Raw genomic sequence first — 19,600 nt, forward strand, 5'->3', positions numbered from 1 at the left:
TCAAGACCAGTCTAGCCAGGATGGTGAAACCCCGTCTCTACTAAAAATACAAAAATTAGCCAGGCATGGCAGTGGGCACCTGTAATCCAAGCTACTCGGAGGGCTGAGGCAGAGAATTGCTTGAACCTGGGAGGCAGAGGTTGCAGTGAGCCGAGATTGTGCCACTGCACTCCAGCCTGGGCTACAGAGCGAGGCTCCGTTTAAAACAAACAAACAAACAAACAAAAAAACCCACAGTTCTCACAGCCAAAAGGTCCCAAACTGCTCCCATTTGCACCCTAGCACTCCTTCAAACCACAATTTTAACTAATACTATTTATAGTACTATATTTATAGAGCATATTTATATAGCAAACAAGGTGGCCTTAAATTATCAAAATAAGTTTTCCCTCTTGGACGGAGGTTGTTCCACAAACATATATATACACACACACCTGTGTGTGTGTGTGAATATATATATTTAAAAATTTTTATATATTTTTTCATATTATATATCAATATGTGATATATATCCTAACATAAATAACTAAAATGTATGTAATATTTTCATTTTGTAATTTATAAACCACTGGCTTATCATGAAAAATTTGTATTTCTATATACTGGAATTCAAGATCAAGGATATTAACAGTAGCATTCACATTGTCACACTTTTTTTTAACAGGCAAATTGCTCTTGTACCTTTGCCTTATGAAGAGCTATTTTCAATGACATTTAGGCTAAAATTAGTAAAAAGTCAGACTTCTATCTTTATCTAATGATATCTGATGAAGATGAAATTTTGTGGCTTTAGCTGACTGTCTTAACCAAGCTATGTTAGTGCTGGCCAATAGTTAACATAGACAAAGGACCTATTCCCAACCCTTCAACAGAATAGATGTTATTGATTGATTTCACCTCACTGGATTTTAATTTTTATATTGGATGTGTATAATACTGTGGTGAACAAATGAGCAAAACTCTTTTCTGTTGCTGTTTTAAATTCTAGAAAAGAAAAAGAAATAAAATTAATAATCTTCTTGTGTTTCTAAAAGCTAAGAGTTGTCTTCTTTGTTGCTATGGATATGGGCATCCTGTTTCTAATAATGGTCTTTTCAAAAAAACTGAAGTTCATCAAAATCACCTATTACATCATAGCACTTCTATTGCAATATCCCTGAAATTTATAAAACTTAGGTATCCTCAATACTTTACTTTCAATAGTCTTTAGTAGCAATTTTTTTCTACAATGTTTTTCAAATATCATTTTTACATGATTAATATTTTAGTGTATTTTAAAGCAAAATACAGACTTTGTTCATTACAGTTCTGCTGGAGAAAACAGAATTGTTTAACAGTTCAAAATATGTTTGTATTTTTACACATATTTTGGTTATGAAAGAAGGTGAAAAATCTGTCAGGAAAAGAGCTAGTTGTAGCTAACATTTTTTGAGTGCTCACTATGTGTCAAGTCTTCTTTTGGGTGACAAATTATGTATTAACTAATTTGTTTTTGGGAATGAAAATTTACTTGGCAACATTAACAGAGACTGAAATAAATAAATCACTTTTCAACTATATAGAAAAATAAAATTTATTGATCAAATATTTCACCTAGAGAAAGAGAAGAAAAAGCAAAGGAAAGGAATTTCCAAGATGTTTTTCACTAGGTTAATATTTCTAGTTCACCTTAAAATTAATTTTATTAGATTAAGAAAAGTACTTACACAGCATTAGGAGATATACCTAATGCTAAATGACGAGTTAATGGGTGCAGGAAATCAACATGGCACATGGATACATATGTAACAAACCTGCACATTGTGCACATGTACCCTAAAACCTAAAGTATAATAAAAAAAAAAAGAAAAGTACTTACATTTACTAGGAAGAATAATAAAAATGGCTGACAATTATCAGGTATTTTTAATTGGGTACTGTGCTATGTTACTTAAATATCTTACATTATTCAATCAACACAATACTGTTTTATCAATTTTTAAAAACTGCTGCTAAGGAAAATAAATACTATGTCCTATGACACACAACTGTAGTAATGGAGCTGAGATTGAGCCCAAATTGTTCTTTTTTTCTACTTCAGAACTGAAGGTCTCAGCTAAGTCATGTGGGTTTTTAAAAGTATTATATAATTAAGCTATATAGTCTTTTTAAATGGATATCATCATATATATTTTAAATATCTTCATATATTTTTACATGTATTTCTTAAAACATGTAACATTTAGTGTGTGTGTGTGTGTGTTTGTGTAAAATTCTTCAGTCCTCCCACACTTGCTCACCTCGCCACTCTGCAATCAATCTTGGAGAATAGAAAAGGAATACAAGGGAGGTGGCCCCACAGTAGATATCCTGGTCTAATAGTTACATCTTTGAGTTCCATGGAGAAAAAAGTACAAGCCCAGGCCACCCTGAGCCTAAGAAATTCCTCAAAACTTGAAAATAAGGCTAGTGAGGTTTTCTTACCTACAGTACTTAAATTATAATATCTTTTTATTTTTTGACCATTAAAAAACCAACTGTAGATTACCTAGACCCCTCCCAAAGGGTCCTAATTCTTACATTTGTATTCTGACATCTTCTTTGAGTCACTGTGCACTGACCAAATTTCAAGCCATATATTTGTTTGCCTTACTGTTGGTTATAAGCAGTAGTAGTACCTCTGTAATACAATCTCACATTTCTTCTACTCATTCATTCAAAACTATTTACTGAGTACTTGTGATGTAGCAGCAATATATGAGGTGCTGTAGATAGAAAGATTAATAAGATATGGCTCCCACCTTCCATAGTTCAGTACAGAACTTGAGTGACAGGTATGTATAGATCTAAATCATAATGTGCTTTGCTAAGTGTTTTCAAAATGTCTGAATAAGGGAGTATGCAAATTCAGAGGATGCAGCGACTACAGAAATCTTAATGTTTTATATCATGGTGTCATGTTTTAGATTTAGTTAATGTATGTGAAGGAGTTTCCAGTCCAGAGGGAGAGCAGGGCTTTTCTGTAAGAGGGAACATGTGCTAAGGCATGCTCAGGAAAAGTTAAAAAGTTCAGAGTGCCAAGGAAGTAGGAGAGTGGTGGGTGATGGAGTGGAGAGAAAGCTGCCAGGGTCAGACTATGAAGGAGTCTGAGTTTTGTTTTCAAAGCCAGTGGTCTCTAAAATCTTTTATTGTTCACCTCCATTAGCATGAATCCCCCAGTATACTTATATTTATCTATGTATAGATGAACATGTATGCACATTATAAAACACACATTAAAAGCACAAATTTCAAAAATACAAGATAACAATTTCAAATAGAGATGCTAAGATTGCCTTTTCCTACCTAATAGTTCATTCTATGTCTGTGTACCTTACTTTAGAAACTACTCCTTTGGGCAATGACAATACAGAAGATATGAAAACAAGCAAATGCTGAAATCAGCTTTGCCTATTAAAAAGACTAACTCAGGAAGAAGTAAGGAGAATAGATTCAAAAAGGAATCTAGTGGGAAAGAAATCGGGTGGAGCCCAGAGTGACTGTCCAGGAGATAATGGGAACCTCAGCTAAACCTGTAGCGGGGAGCAGAGGCTGATGCTGCAATAGGGTGGGCAGGGGAGTGCGAATGCCAGGATGCCATCTGCCGTGGCTGCTCAGAACCACACACACATTAGGAAGAATAATCAAAATGGCTGACACAGTTCCTAGGGGTACTCTTCTTCTGCATGCTCTATATCAAGACTTTAATAAGGAAAAATCAATGAAATAGAGAAAAGTAAAACAAAGAGCAGTGTCTAAACAAAATTTACAGAGTTTGATTTGGGCTGTGAATAGGTGAGTGTTCATTACATGTCTCCATGTTTCTCTGTTTTTGAAATATTTAAAAATAAAAATATAGCTTATTCACATGCTTATATTTTTTAAATAAACTTCATTAACTAGTGGAGAATTTTGATACCTCTGACTATTAAACATTAAATTCTCCTTACAGAAACTAAACATTTTTGTTAAATTCACTGAAATGTTGACATGTGAGAATTCCTTACCTTAAAATAACTAAACATTTCATGCATCTGGAGATAGGTGCAAAATTGCTATCAACCCTCTTCTTCTGTTACAAAATTAATGAGTATTCAGTGAAGCCATAACAAAGAATTTTCCTCTAGGCATGTTATAAAAACATTTCTAGTTCTAGTATTAATGCAAAGTCTTGCTTGAGATCCACTGGTTTTTTAAAACGCACATTTTTGAAAATGACAAATGCCACACAAAAGAATTGGTTTGATTTCTCTTATATTTTAAACCCCTGTCTTATTTATCATCTCCTCTCTTATAAGGAACGTTTTCCTGAGAGAGGATTGAGGAACAATTAATGAGTAAATTCAGAGCATTCTACTCTCTTCATCCAACTGCTTAAGGACACAGAGCTCCAATACATTCTGAATATCACCAAAGTATGCGGTCAATTCTAGTGTATCTTCTTCATAAAAGACGATTTTGCCCAAAACCGATGCCTCAAATTACCTCAGGAGTAAGAGATTTCCTTTCATGATGACAGTTTTTCTATTACATAAGAATGCTAAGGTCTGAATTTCAGTCTCTGATTCATGGTACATTCATTTGAGTCTCACTATGAGAGAAAAGCAGTTTTGGAAAGCAGAGATGTGAACCTGAGAGAGTGCACAGAGCCATATATTAGTGAAATAAATAATCATCGATACACTCAGAGTTTGTCCATTATACTCCTTATGATAAAAATTTAATACTTTCATTTTATCTTTTCCTCTCCCTTTTTAAGTGCCCCCATGATAATTTTCTATATTTTATAGATACTTTTAAATTATATAACTAAGATTTATGTCATTAATCTTTATAAGTAAAAAAAATCCAAAATTTTTTAAAAATTAAAAAATAAGATTTCTCCTTCTAGCAACAATATATCTATTTAAGGATTTTATTCTCACACTGATAGAATAATTGGAAGTCTCAAATATAAAATTTAATAGATTAAAAGTTTTAATTGATTTTTAAGGATGATAAGTCACAGAGAAAAAAAAATCAGGTATATTGAAGCAAGGTAAAAAACCCCCACTGGCTTGTAGATTCATGAAGAAAAATACTTTGCATCAAATATAATAAAACTATATTTTATAACATAGATCCAGCTATATATATTTTATTTTATAATTCTTATTTTTCATTTATGTTCCATAGTATTTGTATCTGGTTGAAAATAAACTCACTTTATATGACTTCTAAAAATGTCAATTATGCTGGAAAAAGAAATGGATACTTTGATTAAAATGCCATCATGTCACAGTTTCATCATATTTAAAAATGCATGTAGAGAAGGATAGCCTTGAACATTTGAAGTTTTGAGGTTACCTAGAAAAATTACATTGCAATCATTGGCTTGTGAAGAAAGCTCAATCACCATTTCTTGCTCATCATTCTTTGTAATTGATGATACCACTATATGAAAGAGAACCTGCCATCCACTGACTGGGGAATCTTGTGCAAGATATCATTCTTTAAACTTCAGTTTTCTACTATGCAAAATGAAAAAGAAAGTATCTATTTATTACTTGCCTCAGTATTATGGAAATGATCACAGTGGTAGGTGTGTTTTACAATTCTTTCTGTAAGTCACATAATAAATGGAAATATTCACAAGGAAGACAGCAGGAACATCCTTGCTACAACACCAAATGATTGTTACTCTGTTTTGTGGCTCCTGCTTTTTTTTAGAATAGGCAGAGTATTTTTCTAAATTTTTCCACCTAACAGCAATGTTCAACCTACATCTAATCATAAATTGCAACCAAACTAGGAAAAAAGGGGTCAGGGATGAGACTAATAATAGAACATCCCATAATGGAATATATAATATTATAGGTAAAGTAGTAATAAACTCTGCAAGGATAGCTTTTCATAAACTCATCTATTCAGAGTCAGAGAGCTGGGTAGTGAGGTTGGTACAAAATCCCATCTCAGTCTAGAAAAGCTGAACTGGGTAAAAAGCCTGTTAGTACACACTTGGACACAGGAAGGGGAACATCACACACTGGGGCCTGTCGTGGGGTGGAGGGAGGTGGGAGGGATAGCATTAGGATATATACCTAATGTAAATGATGAGTTAATGGGTGCAGCACACCAACATGGCTCATGTATATATATGTAACAAACCTGCACATTGTGCTCATGTACCCTAGAACTTAAAGTATAATAATAAAAAAAAAAGCCTGTTAGTAGAGTTAATTTAGAATCCTAATCAGATGACTGAGTGAGTATGACCCATAAAAAAACCTGGTTAACACTAACCAACCCAGACAGATTTTTCTTCATTTAGGGATGAAGACACAGGAATCTTGGGATCAATCTCTTTCTTTCTCTCTCTCTCTGTCTGTCTCCCTCCCTCCCCCATGGAGCCTTAAAAATAATACTGTAGAACATAGTGATCCTGAAGATTTAAATAAATAATATATTCCTGAGAAAATATCTATTTTTGTATTCAATATAATTTTTTTTAGAAACTGGTACATGGTCTCTATAAATTAGAAGTCCGCATTCATTTGTTTAAATAAAAGGTTATTAGGTGAGTACTTTCTATGCTCCAGGCATTTTCATCTCTTTCATAAGGCACTGTTTGTCAATTTTTGGTATACATTAGAATCTCCTGAGTAGTCTGAAAAAGAGTAAGTGATGCCTGGGCCCCACCCCAGACCTTATTAGTCAATGCTGTCTAGGTCGGTGATTCTAGTGGGTGGCGAGGGCTGAGAAACCATATGGCTAGCAGTGGAGGACACAGCTGTAAACATAGATGGCCATAGTTCTTGAGGTAAGAGTTACTTCATGAACAGACAAATGATACAATTTTAGGTATTGATTAGAGGAGATTTCAGGCAGGGAAATGGCATGATCCAATTCACATAGTTATAAACCCTTCTGCCTTTGTATGGAATACAGACTAGGTGGGAAAGAGGAAGATTATTAGACTTTAAGTAGTCCAAACTAGAGATAAATAATGTGACTTGAACAAGAATGGAAGATGTAGAGAGCAAGGTATGTTTTGAGCACTGGAAAATACTGAGAGCTGACGAAGCTGGCTAATGAGGTTCACTGCTATTCTGTCTGTTGAAAATCTATGTAATAAAAAACTGTCTAAATATATAAAATAACTGAGGAATTGCTTTTAGGCTTTTGGGGGAAAAGATTTAGACCTAAGACTCTCATATGCTTTCCAGTTTTACAAAGGCAACAGAAAGACTTTCGCAGGGATGTGAAGACTTATATAATTTTCAAATTATTTTAGACATACTTTAGCAGATGAAGAGATTAATCAAAACTCAATTCAAGATTGCAAAGTTGCATAAAATAGTTTTTTTCTTACTCAGTTTGCAAATTCAAGGACCCTATTGGATCACATGTTGTCAGAACATTTTCCACAGGCTGATCTGGCCTTGTCCTTAAGAATCCTTTAGAATTCTCCCTAAAGCTTGGAGGAGAGATTCCCTGGAGATCTATCTGCATGTTCATCTCTTGCACATGGATTTTGATCCCCTCATGTCAGATCTGAAGTGTGGTACAGTTTACGTGCCAGGAGGACATGGTGCTGTGAAGCTTGGTTGTTCTGGTATACTTTGGTTTCACTGAAACTAATCCTACCTGTATATATTTCTGGATGTCACCTTATTCTGTTAGCTTAAGTCCAGTGAAGTTTAATTTAATAATCTTCTAATGTAACTAAATTAGAAACATAATTCATTATACATCACAGTGGACATTTTTAACAGGTGCATCACAGATTGGTACATAAAACCAGCTAGATTCAAGGTCCACAATTTAATATCTAAAGTTGTACAACTGAGTCATCCCTCTCTGTTATGCAGGAGAAAGACACACTTTACTGTCTCCTCTGTAATGATTTGCCCTTTAGGTTCCAAGCTAGTGGGGATATGTTTAGATGCCAAATGCAACAAAAGCATTCTCTATTTCCCTTTTTCCTTTTTTTTTTTTTTGGAAGGCACTTTGAAGTTTGTAAAAATAGCCACTTGAAAATCGTAGGAATTTATCAACAGCAATTGTGGTTTATGGGATGAATGATAATTATCACCTATATACTCTTGAGCCTAGCAAATGCTAAAACAGTGTTAAGGCGGAAATTTATAGCACTAAATTCCCACATCAAAAAGCTAGGAAGATCTCAGATTGACATCCTAACATCACAAGTGAGAACCAAGAGCAAACAAACCCCAAAGCTAGCAGAAGACAAGAAATAAGCAAGATCAGAGAGGAACGGAAGGAAATAGAGACCAAAAGACCCTTTAAAAAATCAATGAATCCAGGATATGTTTTTTTAATTAATAAGATAGACCACTAGATAGACTAATAAAGAAGAGAGAAGAATCAAATAGACATAATAAAAAAAGATAAAGGGGATATTACCACTGACCCCACAGAAATACAGCCATCAGAGAATACTATTAACACCTCTATACAAATAAACTAGAAAATCTAGAAGAAATGGATAAGTTCCTGGACACATACACCCTCCCGGGACTGAACCAGGAAGAAGTTGAAGCCCTGAATAGACCAACAATGAGTTCTGAAATTAAGGCAGTAACAAATAGCCTACCAAGCAAAAAACACGCAGAACCAGATGGATTTACAGCTAAATTCTACCAGAAATATAAACAGGAGCTGATACCCTTTCTTCTGAAACTACTCCGAACAATTGAAACGGAGGAACTCCTCCATAACTCATTCTATGAGGCCAGCATCATCCTGATACCAAAACCTGACAGAGATTCAATAAAAAGAAAACTTCAGGACAATATTTCTGATGAAGGATATTCAAACAGGAGGAGAGGACGTCAAATTGTCTTTGTTTGCAGATGGCATGATTCTATATCTAGAAAACCCCATCATCTCAGCCCAAAAGCTTCTTAAGCTGACAAGGAACTTCAGCAAGGTCTCAGGATACAAAATGAATGTGCAAAAGTAACAAGCATTCTTGTACACCAACAACAGGCAAGCAGAGAAACCAACCATGAAGGAACTCCCATTCAAATTGCTACAAAGAGAATAAAATACCTAGGAATATAGCAAACAAGGGAAGTGAAGGACCTCTTCAAGGAGAACTACAAACCACTGCTCAAAGAAATCAGAGAGGACACAAACAAATGCAGAAACATTCCATGCTCATGGAAAGGAAGAGTCAGTATCGTGAAAGTGGCCATACTGCCCAAAGTAATTTAGAGGTTCAATGCTACACCCATTAAACTACCATTGAGATTCTTCACAGCTATAGAAGAAACTATTTTAAAATTCATATGGAACCAAAAAAAGAGCTCCTATAGCCAAGACAATCCTAAGCAAAAAGAACAAAGCTGGAGGCATCACGCTACCAGACTTGAAACTAAACCACAATAATCAAAACAGCATGGTACTTCTATAAAAACAGACACATAGACCAATGGAACATAATAGAGAACTCAGAAATAAGACCAAATATCTACAACCATCTGGTCCTTGACAAACTTCACAAAAACAAGCAATGGGGAAAGGATTCCCTAATTACTAAGTAGTTCTGGGAGATCTGGCTAGCCATATGCAGAGAATTGAAACTGGATGCCTTCCTTATACCTTATACAAAAATTAACTCAAGATGGATTAAACACTTAAATGTAAGACCCCAAACTATAAAAACCCTGGAAGAAAATCTAGGCAATACCATTCAGCACATAGGCATGGGCAAAGATTTCATGATGAAATCGCCAAAAGCAATTGCAACAAAGCCAAAATTGACAAATGGGATCTGATTAAACTAAAGAGTTTCTGTACAGCAGAAAAAACTATCATCAGAGTGAACAGGCAGCCTACAAAGTAGGTGAAAAATCTTGCAATCTACCCATCTGACAAAGGTCTAATATTCAGAATCTACAAGTAACTTAAACAAATTTACAAGGAAAAAACAAAAAACCCTATTAAAAATTGGGCAAAGGATGTGAACGGACACTCCTCAAAAGAAGACATTGACATGGCCAACTAACATATGAAAAGAAGCTCAACATCACTGATCTTTAGAGAAATGCAAATCAAAACCACAATGAGATAGTATTTCACACCAGTAAGAATGGTGATTATTAAAAAGTCAAGAATCAACAGATGCTGGTGAGGTTGTAGAGAAATAGGAATGCTTTTACACTGTTGGTGGGAATGTAAATTAGTTCAACCATTGTGGAAGATGGTGTGACAATTCTTCAAAGATCTAGAACAAGAAATACCATTTGACTCTGCAATCAGATTACTGGGTATATACCCAAAGGAATATAAATCATTCTATTATAAAGACACATGCACATGTATGTTCATTGCAGCACTATTCACAATAGCAAAGACATGGAATCAAACCAAATGCCCATCAATGATAGACTGGATAAAGAAAATGTGGTACGTATACACGATGGAATACTATGCAGCCATAAAAAGAAACAAGATCATGTCCTTTGCAAGAACACGGATTATCCTCAGCAAACTAATGCAGGAACAGAAAACCAAGTATTACATGTTCTTCCTTATAAGTAGGAGCTGAACAATGAGAACACACGGACACAGGGAGCAAAATAACAACACTGAGGCCTGTTGGGAGGTGGGGTGGGGACAGGAAGACCATTGGGAAAAATAGATAATGTGTGCTGGGCTTAATACCTAGGTGATGGGTTGATAGGTGCAGCAAACCACCATGGCACACATTTTCCTGTGTAACAAACCTGCACATCCTGCACATGGACCCCAGAACTTAAAACAAAAATTAAAATTAATTATAAAAAGAACTACAATTACCTCAAACTTAAAACAAGAAACTGAAACCAGAGACACCAGGTTATTATTATAGAGTGAGTACTGGTAACATATATAGGTTGTATATTATATAGTAATTATGTTTTGAATTTTATGGAAATTTTGATTTTGAATGATAAAAATCATCCTCTTGACTTTTGTCTATACCCATGGCAATGTGTAGCGAGGCACCAGCATCTGCTATAAAATTCTTCTCCCATCCATCTCTTCACTTTTTTCTTCTGCCTCTAAATCTTACTATTAAAGTCTATAGTAGGTGCCCATTAGACAGACTGTCAGATGGAGGTTATTATGCATAATTATGACCAGCACAAATGTTCAATAGTGCCAAAACATTTTATGCTCTGCATATTTTTAAATTCAGGCACTCTGGGAGGCCATCTGTGTACTGGATAGATAGAAATCTATTAAATGTCCAGTTGCTCCATGATTCTTTTTGCCTCTACATTGCTACAGATTCCTGGTACATAATAACACAGTATGCACTTTAGAGTATTCGTTAAATGAATGAATATATACATGAATGGAGATTTTAACCTTTCCTTCCAATAAGCTGAGATAGAATAAATTATTTTTTGCACAGATATGTTTTGAACTTACACTGAAAAAAAAAGTGGGCCACACCACCAAAAATATGAAAAGAACATAACGGTGATGTGAATGTATAAAAACAGATATGTGATAATCATGATCTGATCACTGAGCCCTTCCCATCCATAAATAAAATAAATATGGTCAAAATTGTTAGAGAACATTATTCTTTGCAACATGCCACAAAGATAAACTATTTTTTATAAAATTTTAAGTGTTTTATACACACAGTTGTCAATATGTTTATCAAATAACTTTAGTATCCAGGTGTTTGCATACCAAATGAAACCTGGGAACCTCTACATTTTTTTTTGTATTCATCATTCACTATTTTCCCACAGTATGCAAATGCTACAGCTAAGTAAACTATATGCATAGGTTGATTTTAAGTCTAAAGTATCTATATTTATATAAAAATATATGTTTCAAATTTTAAAGCCTTTAAGGAAAAAAGACAAGTATGGTTTTAATATAAGATTTACATGCTTGTTTAATCTAATGTTAACTTTAAAGACATTTAAAATGTTCTATGCCCTCCAGGTATGCTTATTTAACAGGCTAATTTATTATATTATAATATAATCAAAACAGGATTCTGGCAAACTATATTTGAACTGAGATTTACATAATGACATACCTTTAATAGAAAGTCTTATCAGCTCCCTACAATTATCAAATGTTCTAATTTAACTGACAGTCAAACAATACAGAGGACAACTATAAAAATTCCAAAGTATTGTGAAAACATCTTCACTTCACTATGCTGCAGTCTTGGTGGGGGAAAAGTCATCATTCTCCCCTAGGGATAATAACTTTCAGCTTCAGCAACATTTACATCTAATAAGTATCAGTTTTGTTTTATGAGAGGTTTCAGAATGAAGTGCTATTTCCTACTACTTAATATGTGTAGTTGGAAAAGTAAAGGAATTGAGCTTAAAATAGGCATACAAAGCAAGATTTGAGGAGCCAAAAATGCATGATCAGAGCTTTCCAAAAAAGTTGGTACTCAACATGTCCACAGGCAACAAGTTTACAAGGCTAGGGTACCTTAGTCCAAGGCCTTTGTCTCACCTCTACTCCCAAGAAAGCAACAGGGGGAGCGGGCAGTATTTCTTTCAGATTTTCCTTCAGAAAATATTCAAAGGGCAAAACTAACAAGCTATTTTTAAACTTCAGGAAAACAAAGAGAAAAATAAAGACTAATAAAATAGACAAATGTTAGGTTTACTTTGCCCAGAGAAATTACTTTTCATAAAAAGCCAGGAAGTTTGGGAGATTGTGCATGTGTGTGTGTGTGTGTGCACGCGCGCGTGTGTGCATGAAGGGGGTGGAGTATGGACCTAATGTGATCCTGAATTTGAATCCTCAAAGCAGTTAAAATTAAGGACATGATCATGAACAAGCCACTTAGCCTCTGTGCCCTCAGCTCCTCAATTCAAATATTGTTCTAATACCTCCTAACTGACTCTCTGTAAACATCAAAAGGAAGTTGGCATAATATCCCACTCAAGGTTTAAATATTCTATAGTTATAAATAGTTTTATAAAATCGTGGAAGAAACTATGACAAAATAATAAAAAGTGGTTATATTAGAGAGTAAGTGCTTGGTTTGCAATTTTACAAATTTTTTGCAATCCACTTTAAATTTATACATAAAAATATTGATGCATAGGACATTATAGTTGATCACTGTATAATGAAATAGTATTTAATCCTAGTAAACAAATGCATTATTTTTAATTATTATTATTTTAGAAGGGCTGGTTATGCCAACTTCAAATGTCTCTGTATTAATCAATTTTTACACTAGTATAAAGAACTTCCTTGAGGCTGGGTAATTTATAAAGGAAAGAGGTGTAATTGACTCACAGTTCCACATGGCTGGGGAGGCCTCAGGAAACTTACAACTGGTGGAAGGGGAAGCAGGCACCTTCTTCACAAGGCAGCAGGAGAGTAAAGAGCAGGGGAAACAGCCACTGACAAAGCCATCAGATCTCGTGAGAACTCACACAGTATCATGAGAACTGCATGGGGGAAACCTCCCTTATGATCCAATCGCCTCCCTTCCTGGACAAGTAGGGATTACAGGTTCCTCCCACGACACTTGGGGGTTACAATTCGAGATGATATTTGGGTGGGGACATAGAGCAAAACTGTATCAGTCTCAATTGAGTGGACTCTTTCTGTGAGCTTTGAATAATGTTAAAGAAGCCCTTACTGTTCTCCAAAGATGTTGGCAGCCTCCATGCTCCTCTCTCTTGCAAAGTGTTTTCTTTACCTTTCCTCTCAATATTGCTTAGCAGAACAACGGAGCACTCACTGTGTGTTTGTTTTACATCACTCATCACTTTCTATCTTTTATTGTGGTTAATTAGTTATATGTATCTTTTACCCAGTCTAAACCAATACATGAGAGGGAAGATGTTTTACTTACCTTTGAATTCTCCTCATGTCTATCATAGGGTATTGAATACAGACACTTGATAAATATTTGTGGAGTGACTGAATAATGCTCTTATCTCACCTTGGATTTTTGCCTCCCAATGGTAAACTTATATTTTATTTATTAAATAAAAAATTTAAATGTTAAAGAACTGCCATACTACATTACAGCCATATGTTATAGCAATCTTTGAATGAACCCAGAGAGAGCAAATAATTTCAATATATAAATGATAAAAATGTATTTATCCTTAGTTTGAAAACATAGCTTAGCTGCTATAGTAATCCTTCATGTACACATTAAATAGTTTATGCACAAATAACTACTATGGGCTGAGAATTACAGTGGGGAATAAGGATAAATAAGTAGAATGTTTCTCAAAAGCTTATAGAACTATCAGAGATTTCTCAAATAAATATATTTCACATATATTTTAAAATGTAAAACTATTTTTAAATAGTTTTGAAATATGACATAATAAAATGGCCTCATTTCTCCTTTTCATTGAAAGGCTATATTTTACTTTAATATAAACATATTCTTTTTGTAACAGTTTAACAGCAAAATCTAAATAAATAAGATAAATGTATATTTATCAACAAAGAACAATATAAAAATAGATAAAGCTTAATTTTAAATTAAGGAATATGGCATAACATATGGAAGTTCAGAATAATATTTTTAAGTCTCAATCTTTTATTATATTAAAAATAAATGTGCATCAAAATGTGTAGAATATGCAGAAAAATTAGAAACTTCTGTTATATTAAAACAGTAAATAAAGTCCACTGGATTCACAAAATCTAGATATTAAAGTTTATATATTCTTAACTCATTTTATGTAACTATATGAGTATATTATACATGATATACTATTCTGTGATCTTTTTTCATTAAAATTTATTTTTCATATTTTACTATAAATATTCAATAACATAATTGTAATGGTCACATGGAATTCCATCTTCTTTATGAATCATAATTTATTTAACTATTCCCCTACTGCTAGACATTTGCATTGTTTCAACATTTCTTTTCACTACAATGCTGTAATTATCATCCTTGTAAATAAATCCATATGCATTATTTTCTTATGGTTATCATACACACCTCACTAAATTCTAAAAGAATATACTGATTATAATTTAATAGCTTCTTTATGATTCAATGTCATCTCCATCAAAACAAAGCATATTTCTTGCAGTTTAATGTGGAAATGTTTGCTCTAGAGTTAGAATGAAATCCTGATTGTACCATTCAGTAGATGCATGACTTCAAGCAAGTTACTTAGCCTCTTTAGGAAATAATATCTCTCTGTAAAATGAGCTTGATAATAGCTTCTATCATATAGATTATGAAGATAACATGAGAAAATGCACATAAAATATATAGCTCTGAGTCTTATAAGAGTATAAAGTGAATAAATATTAACTTTACATTAATTATACAATTTTGTCATCATAGTAATTGTATCCATCAGGGATTTCCAGAGGAACAGATCCAATTGGCTATATAGAGATATACATAAAGAAATTGATTATGAAGGACTAGCTCATGCCATTGCAAAGACCAAGAAGTCCCACAGTCTGCTATCTGTAACCTAGTGTCCCAGAGAAGCTGATGGTCCAAACCCAAAGGTCTGAGAACTAGGGGAGCCAATGGTATAAGTCCCAGTCTGAGTCCAAAGGACTAGGATCTTGGGGGTTGATGGTGTAAGTCCTGGTTCAAGTCCAAAAGTCCAAGAACCAGGAGCACTGATGTCCAAGGCAGGAGAAGATGGACATCCTAGCTCAAGTAGACAGAGGAAATTTGCCCTTCCTCCACCTTTTTTTCTATTTAAATCCTCAACAGATTAGATGATGACCACCTGCATCAATGAGGGAAATCTTCTTTACCTAGCCTACTGATTTAAATGCTAAACTCGTCCAGAAACACCATCACCCAGAAATAACATTACCAGCCATCTGGGCATCCCTAAGCCCAGTCAAGTTGACAAATAAAATTAACCTTCACAACAATTATAGTAGATACAATGAACTGTGAAGCTGTCCAATCCTGTTTACCCCTTGCTCAAAAAACTTGAGTCATAATAGATTTCAGTTTCAAAATATTATATAGATTTATTTTATAACTATTAAATATTACTTCAAGATCTATCTATGTGTATATTTTATACTGCCAGATGTACTCATTCTCTTTTCCTAGGCATTATACTTAATTGCTTCTATTATATCAACTAACATGCAATCCCTATTGTTTTTCTTTATGCCCTGTTTCTTAAGTGTAACATTTCCCCACACTCCTAAGAATATTCTAAGAGTTCTACAGCCATGGTAACAAGTTAAAACTAGAACTTGTTTTGAACCTATTTAATTAATCCATTATATTTCTATAATCATGGTGATAAGAAACTCTCAGAACCAGTTTTAAATATCAACCAGTGACAGCTAAACTTAGTAAATACACTTCTGAAAGCCAACCAGTCAGTGGGAGTTCCTGGTTTTCAAAGTTGACCACTGAACAAAAGTCTTATTCTAGTAACACATTTCTGAAAGCCAATCAGCAACTCAGTCTTTCCTGTGTAACCACACTCAGCATCCAGTGTCATTTTACTTTCACTGCCAAAAGCCACTAATCACTGACCTACATGCTTTCTATATTAGTTATCTACTGCTGTGTAACAAATTACCCCCAAACTAGAGGCATAAAACAACAAAAATTTATCTCACACCATTTCTGAGAGTTAGGAATCTGGGTAGCTTTACTAGGTGGTTCAGGCTCAGGGCCTATCATGAGACTGCCTTCAAGCTCTCACTAGAGCTGCAGTCATCTGAAGGATTGAACTGGAGGCTCCATTTCCACATTGTATTACTCACATGGAACTCGGTGCCTCATTTGTGTAGGCAGAAGGTCACAGTTCATCACCGCATACACCTCTCTAAGAGCTGCTGGAGTGTCCTCATGACATGGCAGCTAGCTTTCCTCAGAGCAACTTACGCAAGGGAGAGCAAGGAAGAAGCCAGAGTCTCTTTTAAGATCTGGACTCAAAAGTGAAGTACCTGCTATATTCTATTGGTAACACCTGATACACTATGAAGGAAAATACACACAAGCATAAACCAGGAACCACATCCTTGGAGCCATCTTGGAGACTGGCTACCACTCTTCCTGAAAAGCCTATATAAGATCAATAGCCTGCTTTGCTCAGAGACCATGCTTAACCAGTATAATGCCCCCTTATTTAAATAGATAGTAAATTCAGATTTGTGGGTTTTATTTCAGTTACTGAGTGTTAGTGTCATCCTTTTTTTAAATTTCTAGATGTTCTTCCTAGATTTTTTGTAGTTCCTCATTTGAAAGCATTCTATTTGACCCAGGAACCAATAACAGTGCTCACTGCACCTACTGCAGCCAAAACTCTGATGTTGCTTTATATCTGCTAGAATGTGAACATTTCTATGGCAGGTATTAAGCCTAAGTTATTTCTCAATCTTTATTGCCAAGTATATAGTAGACACTCAGTTAATACTTGTTAAATAAATAGATGCAGAAATCATAATGAAATATTAATCTTCCAAATTTCACTTCACGAAGTTAAGCAGTATTGAGTGGTGGATTGTTGTAAATGTACAACTCACATTTTCTTTATCTAATAGACCTGGTGCCATCTTAATATTTTCTTACTCAAATGTTTCCAACATGTTTGGTGAAGTTGGGCTTGGGAGGTAGGAGACACATCTCTGATTTTATCATTGAAGTTTAAGGAAAAATGGAATTCACATAGAACACAACCATTTCATTAAATGAGAAAAACCTAATTCATCACCCTAATACATTTTTTGTAACTTGAACATAGTCAAAAACTGTAGCCAGATGCAATATTGCAATAGTTTTTATCTTACTCTTGGATGATTCACGTAAGTATAGCAAGTGTTGGAAGTTTGAACCAACTCAACCATGTAAACATAAAACATTTCTCCCATCAACAATTACAATTACCATGAAAACACATTCACATCCATTTGCCACTACCAAAGAAAATCAAAAGGACTTTAGAGAACATGACATTGGAGGCTGATGGCAGTGTACAGTGGATAAAATAAGGGATGAATGGGGATATACCCAAACAAGTTTTTAAGTCCTATTTGGTATAAAATATATTTTTCAGTGACTACATTATTCATCTCCAGCAAGCAGATACTCTATAGGCAAAGCATGACATTGACCTAAACATAGTGCATTTAAACTTATCCAAATTAGAATAGGCCATTTTGTATACCTGAGCAGATATAAATGATATAAAACATATAGAGCTCCTTTCAAATGATAATGTAAGTTTTTTACAGTAATTAATCCTACAGAACACCTCAAAGAATAGGCTCAAAATTAAGCTTAGTTTTTGACCAGGATAGCAAATTTAAGCAGGCAAAATAAATTATATACACATCAAATAGTGACAAGAAAATATGACAAAAACTTAGATTAAAAAACACGGGTAGAAATCCAAGTAAATTCTGGGATGCGTATTTTTAAAAGCCTTTAAAAAGTGCAAAAATATAAGCAGAACTAGTAGTAGCTAAGATTATATTCACAATAAATCAAACATGTATTGGATTATCATGTTGTATTCTGAGCTTCGTCCCTTGAAAGAAATGAGAAAATTGGAAAAATGTTCAGAGAGAAGTGCCAAAAGGGATCAAGGATTAGGAGGGATTCTGAAGAATACATTAAATAGCCCATTTTAGAAAATAGAGAGTCATAATAATCTATGCATAGCCTTTATTTTGTTGTTAGTGAATAAGTTTCAACTGCAATAAAGGATATATAAGAAAGTCTTATGTTACAAAGTAGAAAATTCTTAAAGAAGATCACCAAAAATCAGCCTTGACTGTCAAGGATGATTGTCTAATTGCTGGAATCTTTAAAGCTAAGATAGATTCTAATTTAGCAAATGTATATCAAGTCTTGACTAAAGACAGTGAAGCAAACTGAATTACATAAAAAATATCTTCTACTTTTTAATGGGAAAAAAACAGTAATTAGGCCAAGAAATCAGATTCTAGTATTAATCATGTAATTTAAATAACCATGTATTCTAAGGGTAAGTAAAATGTACTATATGAAGTGCTGGAAATGATATGAAAAAGAAGTAGTAAAACTAGAAACTTGACAGTAATACAATAATACCATTTCCGTTAAAATGGACCATTGGTTTGGGAAAGTAATTTGATCATTCATTTGTATTCCCTAAGTGATTTTCTTGAAAGATAATAGCTAATCCACCCCTTCAAGGTATCTCCATTAGAATTCCAAGAATTACAGGCCTAAAATGCTCCTTAATATAATCTACAGCTTCAAGGTTAAAAATTTGCCAAAGTCACAAAAGCTTAACGAAGGATAGAAACAAGTTGAGCATATTTGTGACAGTCCAGGGGGTTGGGGAGCTTGAGGACAGACAGTGCATAAGGAAAGACAATCGAAGATAAGTTAAAAGACTAACTTTCCAAAATAGCCTTTCCAAAAATAAGTGTGACAAGCCATATATTCCTGGAAAAAAATTAAAGACTTGTTTTTTACTTGGTCTTAGATTATAAAATTATAATCTAGAAGAAATTCTTTGTGCCTATTAAGCAAGTTGAAATTATGACTTATGCAGCATTCCAGTTACAATCAAGCCACTATTCTAGGAAATATGGGATATAAAAATATGGATGTACCAGGTAT

General features: G+C 34.1%; 1 protein-coding gene across 1 annotated transcript in view; it reads right to left on the reverse strand.

The window, feature by feature from the left end:
* The window catches only part of IQCM (IQ motif containing M), a 474,519-nt gene that overhangs the window by 58,481 nt on the left and 396,438 nt on the right, over nucleotides 1-19,600 (reverse strand). The window lies entirely within an intron of this gene.

Source organism: Nomascus leucogenys, chromosome 7b, assembly GCF_006542625.1.
Source record: "Nomascus leucogenys isolate Asia chromosome 7b, Asia_NLE_v1, whole genome shotgun sequence".
NCBI lineage: Eukaryota > Metazoa > Chordata > Mammalia > Primates > Hylobatidae > Nomascus > Nomascus leucogenys.